The sequence below is a fragment of the Dipodomys merriami genome, unplaced genomic scaffold (genome assembly GCF_024711535.1).
Source record: "Dipodomys merriami isolate MVZ:Mamm:240054 unplaced genomic scaffold, mDipMer1.0.p SCAF_2163, whole genome shotgun sequence".
In the NCBI taxonomy this organism is placed as follows: Eukaryota; Metazoa; Chordata; class Mammalia; order Rodentia; family Heteromyidae; genus Dipodomys; species Dipodomys merriami.
The window spans coordinates 55183-68569 of NW_027203564.1; the positions used below are offsets into that span (position 1 = coordinate 55183).

Genomic DNA, 13387 nt, shown 5'->3' on the forward strand with positions numbered 1-13387 from the left:
CAAACAAACAACAAAAAGAGTTCAAACATTTAAATGATGTGTACAATAGACTATACACTAAAGATGAAAGATTATACGAATGAATTAATAATTAAAATGATCAACATTGTTTTGATTTTATAAGTGGTGGATATAGCAGAAAAAGTGATAAGAAATAATTATTCATTCTAACCACTCTTGTATTGTTTTAAACTCATTTACTACTTTTAAACTAAAGGAGCACATAAGTATCATTTTATAGAAAAACAAAAGTTGTACATGTATTTTAACCTGAATTCCACATTTTAAAATTTGCTTTTTTGTAAACAATCAGTATATTTTTATATAAAATACTTGTAATCCCTTTAATACTTCACATCATTCTAGTATTTGATTATATCATAACTCCTCCCTTCTTTCTTTTCTTCATTCCATTCCTTCACATGCTTTCCTCCTTTCTATCTTAGCAATTAAACTCAGGGCTTCATGCATTTTAGGTAGGTGCTCTACAAGGTGAACCATACACCTGCGCTTTTTGCTTTAGTTACTTCTGTTTTGTTAGTCATGTGGCTTGAACTCTGGGCCAGGACACTGTACCTGCACTCTTCAGCTAAAGGCGAGTGCAATACTGTTTGAGCCACAATTCCACTTCTAGTTTTCTATTGGTTTATTGGAGGCAGGAGTCTCACAAACTTTCCTGCCTAGACTGGCTTTGAGCTGTGATCTTCAGACCTCAGCCTCCTGAGTAAATAAAAGTATAGGCATTAATCACCTGTGCCCAGCTCTGCTTTAGCCATTTTTATGGCAGGGTTTTCTGTTTATGAGCAGGACAGAATGGATCACAATCCTTCTCTTTACCCTTTGTGAGTAGATGAAATTAAAAGCACAATGAATTTGGTTCAGATATTGATTGAGATCCAATAAAGTGAATGTTTGCCTGGGCTAGCCTCAAATCCTAATAATCCTCTCTGTATCTAGCAATTCAAGTGTGAGCTACCATGCCTGTCCCAAATTTCTGGTGACTAAAACATATGAACAATGTTTTAATATTTTTAAATGTTGAGTTTGGGGAAAATGAGTGCTTTTACTTGCCTAGTTTCAAATTTCACCAAAAAACCCAAATATTAACTTTTGGTTTCCTACATCACATTAAATAAGCAGATAAACTTTAAAAAGTAATTACTATTTAATGAAAAAAAGCTAAACAATAATCATCCTTACCACTTTAACTTTGGACTTAACAACTTATCAAACATTGTTTACATCATAGTTGTTTTTTCTGGGCAGTATTTTCGATAAACGGATCATTCCACCCCCAAGGTGGATGGCCAACCAGCCTATATCCACAGGAGTGAAAGCCAGGCCATAGGCCAATACACCAAAGGAAGAAATGGTCCAGAAGTATTGTAGGTGGCAATGTCCCAACATATGGGACAGCTTAAATAGAGCGTTTTCTTAGTAAAGATACTCTATTCAGCCATACCTCTTCTTCTGCTTAATTGGAGACAAGTCTCATGGACTTTGTTGCGTGGGCTGGTCTGAAATCATGATCCTCAGATCTCAGGTTCCTAAGCAGCGAGGATAATAGGCATGAGCCACCAATATCTAGATTACTTATTCCTTTAATAAAAGTAAAATGGCTACAGCATGGTTTAACAGAGAGCTTGAATCCTTTCCTGAGTCTTAGAGATCTTCTGACTAGAAGCAGAAGAGCAAACTGACATGTGGGAAACTGAATCTACCATATGAAACCATTTTCCAAAAGAGTATCTGGCTCATCAGTTTGGCTTCTGGACTCACAAAATTAACATTCAAGTAGAGGTTATACATTGAATGCTCTGCAGCATCATAAATCACTTGCTGGTCATTAAAAATCCCTCTTTTCAATAGGAAATGCTCAAAAAATTCTGTTCATTGAATAAACATGACAACCTTAGGAGATGGGAAATACCAGTATCCAATTGTATATTGTGGTGCTTGAACTCAGGGCCTGTTCCTGATTCACTTTCTAGAACTCTACTTCTTGAACCACAGCTCCATTTCTGTTTTTGTTTTTGTTTAGTTGGTCATGGAGCTTGAACTCAGGGCCTGTGTGCTCTCCCTGATCCACTTTCTAGCACTCTACCACTTGAGCCACAGCTCCATTTCTGTTTTATTTTGTTGTTGTTGTTATTCTTGGTAGTCATGGGGCCTGAACTCTGGGACTGGGTTCTGTGTCTCATCTCTTCAGGTTAAGGCTAGCATTCTACCATTTGAACCATAGTGTACTTCCAGCTTTTTCTTCTTATGTGATTCTGAGGATTCCAACTGAGGGCCTCATGCATGCAAGGAAAGCACACTTCTACTGAGCCACCTTCTCAGCCCACTTATGGTTTTTGAAGGATTAATTGGAACTAAGAATCTCATATGGCCTTTTCTGCCTGGGCTGGCTTTGAAACACAATGCTTCCATCTCAGCTTCCTGAGTAAGATTGTAGGCATGAGCCACCTGTTCTTGGCTCCATTCACATTTGTATACAAGTGAATAAAGCTCAGTGATATAGTGTTTTCCTCTTTAACCAAAAGCAGGTAAGAAACCAGAATTTTATTTGAAATTCAGTTGAATCTGAGTCTCTATTCTTAACAACCAGCCTGTAATTTATTTGATCTTTGCACAAGATTGTTAGTAGATATAGAACACATGTCATGATTTTTCTATTTCAAATGGCCCATGACAGATAGTTGGGCATGGTGGTGTAAGCCTGTAATTCCATCACTTGGGAGGCTGAGGCAAAAAACACATTAAGTTCAAGGCTGTCTTGGCTATGTAGTGAGATGCCATCTCAGAAGGGCAGAAAGGAAATGGCTCCTGACTATATAAGCCTTAGCAATTACTTTCCCATCTTCTGTGTCAACAAAGAATATTCTGAGACTCTCCAAGGCCAAACAGAAAGCATGGCCAAAAAGACTTTCCCAAAATACCTGGATACCAGCTGTGTCGACTCATTCTTGGGCCAATACAGTGTCATCCAAAGGCATTTTTGAACAGTTGGATCTATGACCCCTTCCCCTTCTCTTCAGAAAGCACTTAAGACATTGGCAACTGTAATATTAAGTGACTAGCAAGTGTCACATAGTACCTAAAGACACTAATGGTTCATGGTACACATTCTGTGAATTACAACTTATTAAGTTTGCTGCCAAAGCTTCAGCAGGTGCAGTACCAGTTGGGAGAGGACAGTAGGGTCCATAGCTTGAGCCCTATGACCTACTGAGTGCACCACTGAACCCAGCAGCCCTTCACAAAAGGCCAGGAGAAAAGGCTGGATTGACATAGAAGCATACCTTCCTTCTCAGGGGGCCACCATGGTTCGTGAGGCTCCTTTGGTGTGGCATGCTACCGTCACCTCACTTCTGCTTCCTGGCAGGATAAGTCTGACCACATGCCTGTGTCACTTCACTCCCACTTCCTGTCTGGGTGGGTAAGGCCATTTGACAGCACCACCTCACTCCTGCTTCTGGTCTGGGAGAGTGGGGGCTGTGGGCTTTCACCACAACACTCCTGCTTCTGGTCTGGCTGGGTAGTTGCCATTGTCTGTGTCACCTTACTCCTATGTCCACTCTGGATGAGTGGGGGCTGCATGCCTGTGTCACCTCACTCCTCCTTTCAGTGTGAGTGAGTGGGGGCCTCATGCTTGTGCTACCTCACTCCTGCTTTCCGTCTGGGTGGGTCCAGATTGGCTCTGAGCTTGTTAATCCCTGTAGATGCTGTTTACCAGCATGGATTGCAGCCCAGGCAAAGCATGACATTAAGGGATTAGAATGGCACTTTCTTAGGTTTGAGAACTCTGTTATAAAATTGTGTGTGTGTGTGTGTGTGTGTGTGTGTGTGTGTGTGTGTGTGTGTGTGTGTGTGTGTATGTGTGTGTATGCACATCATGTGTGTACCCGTGTTCACTGATCTTGGGGTTTGAACTCAGTGCCTGAGGTCTATCCCTGAGGTATTTGTTCAACATAGAGCTCTACTGATTGAGGCACAGCTCAGCATACAGCTTTTTTGTGGTTAATTGGGATGAAAAGTCTCCCAGATTTTGCTGTCTGGGCTGGCTTTGAACGACTATCCTCAGATATCAGACTGTTCCATAGATAGGATGTATAGGTGAGAGCTACTGGAAACTCTCTCTTTGCTCAATTGCTTTCCAGAGAGAAATGTGCATGGCAAGCATTCCGGAGGAAAAAGAATTGAATTCTTCCAATGAACAGTGGTGAAAATACTCAGGTTCTAGCCCAGTGTTGGTGAATCAAGCCTGTAATTCTATCAATTCAAGAAGCTGAAATCTGAGAAATGCCATTAGAAAGTGTGTGGAGGACTGAGTCCTTAAGACTCTTTATCTATAATGAACCATCACAAAACCGGAAGTTGAACTGTAGCTCCAAGTTGTAGAGAGCCAACCTTCAGTGAAAAAGCTCAAGGAAAGCACTCAGGTTGTGAGATCAAGCCCAGTGACCACAAAAAAAATGAGAAATATACCTGGGTATTCAGTATAAGTTTACCATTTTAAATATCACTTTCCCATTATATTTAGCTCTGTCATAGATGCATGAATCATAGGGGAATAAGAAGCTTGGCTAAAAAATATAAGCAGCATTGTGCGGGGGTGGGGGGCAATGCGTGCGTACATGCACATTTGGCAGTCCTGAGGCTTGACCCTAGGGTCTTCATCTCTTGCTTGGCTTTTTATACATCAAGGCTGGTATTCTGCCACTTGATCTACAGCTCTATTCCAAGATTTGTTTTTATTGTTAATTGGAGATTACAGTAGTACATACTTTCCTGCCTGTGGTGGCTTATTCTAAAACATGACTATTTTGAATCCTGCTGTAAAAAATGTGTGTGCACACAGCTCTACTATAACGCTGACTTAAATTTCTTCAGGTGTATATGTAGGATTTCCTGGGTGGAATTTCCACACTGATTTCTGTTGTGGATACATTGATTCATTTAATTGTCAACACTGTGTAGAGTGTCTTTCCCCACCTCTTTGCCAGTATTTGTGTTTTCTTTGATAATAGGCATTCTCATTAGGCAGAGATGGAACTTGAACATAGATTTGATTTGTGTTTCCTTGATTGCTAAAGACATTGAATATTTTTCGTGTATTCCGTAGACATCTATATTTGATTTGGGACCTATCTAGTCAATTCACTTACCTATTTATTGATAAGATTATTTGTTCTTTTCCCTTAATGTTCTTTGTGTGTTTCATATTTTGAGTCTATACATTCTAGACGTTAAGATTCCTTCTGTTACTTGAAAGGCAGGAGTTTAGGTTTATTTCACTTATTCTTAACAAAAGACACCTTGTAAGCTTCAAGTTATTTAATCTATGATTGATTTAAAAATGAGCTTACAGAATTAACTCTGAGTGACTGCCAACAAGTACAAGTTTTGAACTCAGACTTCAGTGTCCTCAAAGAGAGATATATTTTAGTATTTTAAATAAAAAGAGACGTATATTAGTATTTTAAATCAATAAAAGTTAATCAGCTACATTTTCTCAAAATATGTAATTCTAAATGTTTCACTATTCTTCAAGGTAAAACTATTGCAAATTTTAGCACAAGTTAACAATTTTACATTCTATTTATTTCCGTGGCAATCATTCAAGCTAGCCAAATTGAAAAAAATACTATTTTGACCATTTGCTGGTGGTTAACATCTGCAATCCTACTACTGAGGAAGCTGAGATCTGAGGATTGCAGTTCAAAGACAGTCTGGTCAGGAAACTCTGTGAGACCTACTTCCAGAAAACCACCAGAAAACCAGAAGTGGTGCTGTGGTTCAAGTGGTAGAGCACTCTCCTTGAGCTGAATAGCTGAGGGACTGCCCCCAGACCAAAAGGTCAAGGCCAACAACCAACCAAAACAAACAAAGCAAGAAGAAAAAAAGAAAAAAAACCAACTTTATGAAGAGGAAGAATCTCCAAGTTTTTATTCAAAGTTTTAATGCTTGTGGCAACTGTTTTCATTGGGTAAAAAGTGGACAGCTTATATATGTAATTGTGATAAATTTGCTACTATGTGGTTGGTTTTCTCCTATTTATAGTTTTATTCATCTAACATTATTGAAGATGAAAAATCCATGAAGGGCAAGACATATTATTTGGCAAAACTGGTCAGTTAAAATGACTAGTACATTCTAGTACTTTGGCAAAGAAGCTGTCATTTTTATTCCCTCCCTAGCATTTGAACAATGAAAAAAAAAAGTCTTGACTTTTCCAAAAAGTGAGTAAGACGGTTCATATTGAAATAGTTAGAAGATAGTGAAAAGAAAGTTTAGGGTGCATGATATGTTTAATTTTTAACCTTTCTCACAAAAAACTTCCAAGAAACTTAACACACATTGGTTATAGATATTTATATTAAAGAGCCCACTGCAGGTGCCTGACACCTATAGTGTGCAACTCAGGAGGACGAGATCTGTGATTGAGATTGGAGCCAGCCTGGAAAAGCAATCATTGCATGGATGATGCCTCCTACTATTATATCATGTCTTGTTCTCCAATCCTCAAAGTGAAGCTGTCTCCCCGCATGGCCATCCTTCTGATTTATTGACATTATCATTTTGATTTATGGTTTTCTCTAACAGCTTGACATGTGCATGGAGGCAGGCCATTCACATCTGTATTCACATCTGTCTCTCTAGTTGCCTACAATAATGCCTGGTCCTCAGTGCTTAGTAGTCTTGTGTGGAGATGAGCCTGTTCTGCTCATGAAATCTCAAAGTTCAATCAGGAAAGCTCATCAAACTGTGGTCTTGTGGTCAATCGTCATTTCTTCTAAATATTATTTTTTCCTCCCTCTGTATCTAAGTCCACCTAAGGGTGAGATCAGTGCCTGACATCTATCGGTTGTGATAGCAAAGGTGGCTATGACATCATAGAAGTTTATTGTGAAGCTTCAGGAAGACCTGATAACTGAGGCACCCAAATTGGTAGGTTCCCACATCTTGGAATACATTCCACATATCTGCAATCAAACCATCATTCATTCTCTGCTGGGCTCAGACTCAGCATGTTTCCCTTCTCTATTTAAAATAACGAAAAATGTCTTTTTGATATGTTATTGAATTATTGAAATGTGCCTCCAACCAAAAAAATGATTCCATTAGTGGAATGTAAATATAAGGCATGGATAAAAACAATCATAAAAACTCCTAGGGAAAAGATCAAAAGTGGCAGCTACTACAAAAGTTGTTTCTGAATCCCAGCACTGGTGTCACACACCATAATCCTAGTATAATATAAACTAATGAAACTTTTCTTTTTTTTACCAGTACAGGGGCTTGAACTCGTGGCCTGGGCTCTGAGATAATTTGATGAAGGCTAGCACTTTACTACTTGAGTCATAGCCACACTTCTAGTATATTTGGTAGTGTAGTGGAGATAAGAATTTCACAGACTTTTCTACCTATGTTGGCTTCAAACTGTGATCCTCGATGTCAGCCTCTTGAGTAGGATTACAGGCATGAACCACCAGTCCCCAGGTAAAAGTTATTTTTGTAAGATATAAAAGTTTACTTATACGGGGGAAGAGACGGGGAGGGCAACAGCGGTAGGGGAGGGCAGGGGCGAGGGAAGAGCCTGAGTGTTCCACACGCCCCGCACCAGCGCCTCCTGGCATGCCCCACTATCCTCCAACGGCTGGGACGGCTGCAGTCCTCTTGGTCCTCGCGGTCCTCAGGGGCCTGTGCAGCAGCAGCGGCAGCAGCAGGCAGCCAAAGCGGCCCACCTACCCTGCAACCCAGGCCTGGCCGGCGCGACAGCAGGTGATGGAGTAGCTGGCCACCAGTATAGCAGAGAAGCACTGAATGAGCCAACCCTGCGGTCCCAGAGGAGCCCACTCCCGTGCCGCATGCATCAGGCCTGCTGGCTCAATGAGTCAGGCAAGAGCTGCTGCATTGGCTTGTGATGATGCCAATAAAAGTGGATGCCAGCTGTGGTTCAGCAGAGTTCATATCCATCATCATACAGGCAACAACACATTCAGAGTGCTGGGCAGGAAGATCCAGGATCATCAATTGGTGATCAACTGTGCCATCCCCAAAGGATTAAAGTATAATCAAGCAACACAGACCTTCCACCAGTGGTGAGATGCCAAGCAGATGTACAGTCTTAACTATGGCAGCAAAGAGGATGCTAATGTCTTCGCAAGTGCTATGTGCATCATAGGCATCTAAGGCATGCATTGCCTTAGAAGTGCTGAATTCACAGGAGGCAGGACCAACATTGCCTAGACAAAATTCACAACTGCCTGATCAAATTCAAAATGGCCCATACGAAGAAGAGTTGGACATCCAAAGAAGACAACTGCAAGAACAGAAATGTCAGAAGGAGCTGGAGAGGGACAAGCTGGAGAGAGAAAAAATGGAGAGGGAAAGACCAGAGAGAGAAATGTAGAGAGAGAGAGGCTGGAGAGAAGTTGGAAAGAGAGAGGTGGAGCAGCTGGAGCGGGAGCAGATGGAGCAGCTGGAGCAAGAGGAATGGGATCAAGAGAGCAGAGTGCCGAGTACTGCCACCTCTGCCTTTGTGGAGACCCCTGTAAACTCTGAGCGGGGAGAACCCTCTGCTTCTGAGCCAGGCTTTCAGGAAGCCTCTCAGTTGTCGGAGGCTCCAGCCCAGCAGGGTGTTATCTTGGGACCACCTGCATCTCCATCTCCTCCACCACTCCCACCAGGTCCAGCCCAGGCCTCTGTATTCTCTCCTCCTTAACCCCCACTGCTAGCCTCTGGCCCTCTTCCCCCACCCCCTCTTCCTAATCAAGCCCCTCTCCTGTACCACCTCCTGCCCCTCCCTTCCAGCATCCGTATTTTTTTTTCTGGGATCCTTTTCAGAAGACAATCGTCCTTTAACTGGACTTGCAGCTGCGATTGCTGGAGCCAAGCTTAGGAAATTGTCATGGGTGGAAGATGTCTCTTTGCCCGATGTTCACAGATGTGAACTCCGTGTCAGCTAAAACAGACATGGGTGGTGGAAATGGACCCGTTCTCTTGGCAGGTAGCAGCTTAATGGAGGAAATGAGTCCCCTGATGGCCAGAAGGAGAATGGCCGAAAAGGGATCAATAATAGAAGCAAAAAATGAAGAATCAGAACCTGTAACTTCTAAGGTCTCATCAACAAGTACACCTGAACCAACCAGGAAACCTTGGGAAAGAACAAATACAATGAATGGCAGCAAGTCACCCGTCATCTCCAGATGAGATTCTCCAAGGAAAAATCAGATTGTTTTTGACTACAGGTCCTATGAGCCATTATAAGTCCACACCCTTGTCCCAGCCCAGTGCCGACGGGGTCCAGACAGAAAGCCTTGACTGTGACAGACTGAAGCAGGATATTTTAGATGAGATCAGAAAAGAACTAACCAAGCTGAAAGAGGAGTTCGTTGATGCAATCAGGCAGGAGTTGAGCAAGTCAAATACTGCATAGAGAAGCAAACTAAGCAGAGATAAGACTTGGATATGGAGAAAAACAAAAATTCCCACAAACAACTGTCAACATCAACCCTACAGTTACAAGCTATAAGAAGAAAATGGAAAAGGAGTCAAGGGAAAATCCCCATCCTCTGAAACCTTCTTAAGTTGTGACTCTGGCGATCATCTGTTATCATCTCCATTTCCTGCTGCTTTGACCTTTACTGCAGGATGAAAAGAGAGTTATGTATGAGTTTCCATAACATTTATGCAGAAAATATAAACCCATCAGGCAAGATCGCCATGCATTGAGATATTTTCATGTTGAAATAAAACCACACATTTCCCACAACCTACTGCTAAAATAAAGAGTAGAAAGGCTCATGAAGTTCTCCTCCCCCTTCCAAATCCTCCCCTCTTTGAGTGCTGAGGAACTGAGCAAGCTCTGCTTTTGTATTGCATGTGTCTCTCTCAGGTTTGTCTTCCTATCATATTTGGTATTCCATGACTAATTGAGATCAGCGCTATGTAGGTTTAGATCTTAAGATGAGGAACAAATAGAATTGTACATGTTTTCAAAGGATGACATTTACAAGAAAGTGTCTGTAGATGACCAGGTCCGTCATGAGGGATTGTAGAGTGATAGGAAGTCCAAGTTAGCCTTTAGTGGTTAATTATAGAAGAGAGCATTAAGGACTTTCTTCAATTTTCAGCCTCCTGAATCTGGCATAGCTCTTCTCTCCAATTAACTTCCCCACAAATGCCAAATGTTATGGTTAGTCCCATGTATGCACTGAGAGAGCATCTGAAATTCAATTTCTACTCCCAGGACAAGCAAAAATAAAAAAAATAATAAAAATAAAAGGAGGTGGAAGCAAGCACATATTAAAGTTTTAAAATGACCCAAATGTTGCTGGTCATGTGTGTAATCCTTACTACACAAGAGGCTGACATCTGAGGATTGCAGTGTCAAGTCAGCCAGGGCAGGAACCTGCTTTTGACTCTTATCTCCAGTTACACAGCACAAAACCTTGAGCTGTGGCAGAGATGTTAAAAACACCAGTATTGATTGTGAAAGCTAAGATATAGGGCCCAGAGTCAGAGGTGAAGCCGCAGGACCAATAACATTTTAAACGGAGAGAGGATGAAGAGAGGATGAAATCTGAGGAGCATGGGTCAAAGTTAGCCCATACAAGAAAGTCCATAAGGCTTTCTCTCTGTGTGCATCTGTGTGCTATCCTATGGCTTGAGAATGTTTTGTTCAAGGATAGAGCTCCACCACTCCCAACTTTTCATTGATAAATTGGAGCTAAAAGTCCCATGGACTTTCCTGCCCTGGGTGGCTTTGAACCATGATCCTCAGATTTCAGGCAACTGATTCATGCGGGGCTTTTCATAAGGCTCATCTCCTATTAGCTACCAAGAATTAAAAAAAGAGTTGATCTGTGACTTAAATGGCAAACTAGGCAATCACTTTTTAATCACTTTTTAGGACAGCACCTGGGGCCTTAGTTCAAGCACCAAGACAAAACAAGTATATCTACAAGCTTTCCTTTGGCTCATTTAGTAAGCCACTAGTCTTGAAGGAAAAGTTCTGGCATTGTATCCAGTCTCTGATTTGTAGCCCCAGGACTAGCACATATACAATAAAAAATTTTTAAAAAATGAAAAAAATTTTTAAGTGGAAAAAAGAACATATTAACATTTTAAAATGGGCAATGGTTATGTGTTTCATGTGTATAATTGGAGCACCTCAGGAATCTGAAATCTGAGGATCAGTTTGTAGCCAGACTACACAGAAAAGTACATTAGAATCTTATGTCCATAAGCCAGAAAAAAGCTAAAAGCTGAGCTGTGGAAGTTGTAAAACATCATCCTTGAGCCAAAAAGCTAAGAAACACAAGGACACTGGTGGTTCTGTCTTGTATTCCTAGCTACTCAGGAGGCTGAGGTATGAAAATCACGGTTCAAAGCCTTCCTGGGAAGGAAAGTTCATGAGACTCTTATGTCCAATTAACCACCAGAAAACCCTAAGTGACACTGTGGGTGAATAACTCGAGCATTCACCTTAAGCTGAAGAGCTCAAAGACAGCACTCAGGCCTAGAGTTCAAACCCTACCCTCCGTAAAAATAGTTAAGAAACAGCAATGAGGCCCAGAGATTAGGTCTATTGACCGCAATAAAAAAACATTGAAGTTGAAGGGAAGAGCTGGATAAAAATAGTAAAATAAGACAGAGGATGGTTGCTTATGCCTGTAAATCCTAGCTACCCAGGATGCTGAAATCTAAGGGCTGCAGTTCAAAGCCAGACCTACCAAAAACGTCCATGAGACTTGTGCATGTAATTACCAGTACGAAGAATTGAACTTGCCCTGTTTTACTCAAGGCTAAAGTCCTACCACTCCAGCTTCTTGGTGATTAATTGGAGTTAAGAATCTCAGACTCCGGCTGGGAAGTTGGCTCAGTGGTTGAGTGCTTGCCTTGCATGCATGAGACCCTGGATTTGTTTCCTCAGAACCACATATAAAAAAAAAGCCGGAAATGGTGCTGCAGCTCAATTGATAGAGCGCTAACCTTAAGCTGGAATGCTGAGGGACAGCGCCTAGGCCTAGAGTTCAGGCCCCACAACCAATGGAAAATAAAAGAACCTCAGACTTTGCTGCTCAGACTGGCTTCAAACCAAGAGCCTCAGATTTCAACTTCCTTAGTCATGCTGGGCTTTGCCTGAGACTTTTCAAAAAGGAAGAAGCTGGAAGTTGCGCTGTGACTCAGTTGGCAGAACTGAGCAAAATCTCTGAGGCAGTGGCCATTCTCTAGATTGAGAAAAAAAACCATAAAATCTTTCAAAAGTAAAAACACAATGTAGTACAAAAAATGTTAATATAATGCAAAGGAAAACTATGTTTCTTTTAAATGCAGCAAACAAGAACACACTACAAAATTTCAAAATAACATACTGAAAGTAAGGGGAAAGGAAAATTTTTAAAATTCATGCAAATATTAAATCTAAACTGACATGACCAAAATCTAATGTGATCAGAAACTTATCTCTTACTTTTCTCTCACTTGTAATTACTTACAAGCAATTGTCCCTCCAATTTCAGCACTAGTATGGTGATTTGGAAATGATCTTTCTATGCAGCCTTGTCTGAATAGGGATCTTCCTTCTTTAGCCTCGAGTTAAACTACAGCCACTGCCCTCATTTTAATTCACAAATCCTTTAAAATTCAAACTCAATATTCAAATGATGGATCATATGTAAATGTACGAATAAACATCAGAGATCCACCAGAGATCCTCTGAGGAATACAATCATAACAGTAGAAGAGCACCGACCATTCAAGGCAGGTAACAGAAGGAAGATTTAGCATTTCTTTTTTTGGATGTGCAGGGGGTTGAAAACAGGGCCTTATGATTGCTAGGAAGGAATACAATTCAGTGATATTAATTATATCTACACTACTTTGTAACCATTACCTCTGTTCGCGAACTTTCTTTTCAATACTGATGGAATCCACACAATCATTGAGTATTAATCACCCCCAATGACCTGCCCCAGAAACTTTTAATCTTCCATTTTTCTCTTATGAAATGGTTTAGTCAATATATTTCACATAATAGATTATTTTTGTGTCCTTCCATGACAGATATATATTAATTACAGCCTTTTGTGGATGAGTCATCATTTATGCATACCTCACGTTTTATAAACCTATTCATCTGATAGACACTCCAGGTGTTTACAACTCCTGACTATTGTAAACATTGCTGATGTTTTCGTTGGCATGTGAGCTATTGGTTTTGTTTTCAGTTCTTTTGGGTATACAATGAGCAACGGAATTGCTGGGACATGTGGTAATGCTATGCTATGTTAGAAGAATGTGTCAAATTCTAACATTATTGCTATATCACTTTCATCAACACAGAAATGTACAAATGATCAATATAATGTACAAAAGT

At 40.8% G+C, this 13387-nt stretch overlaps 1 pseudogene; it reads left to right on the top strand.

Annotated features, from left to right (window-relative positions):
* Positions 1-7893: 7893 nt before the first annotated feature.
* On the top strand, positions 7894-9442 carry LOC138834490 (protein enabled homolog; annotated as a pseudogene).
* Positions 9443-13387: the final 3945 nt, after the last annotated feature.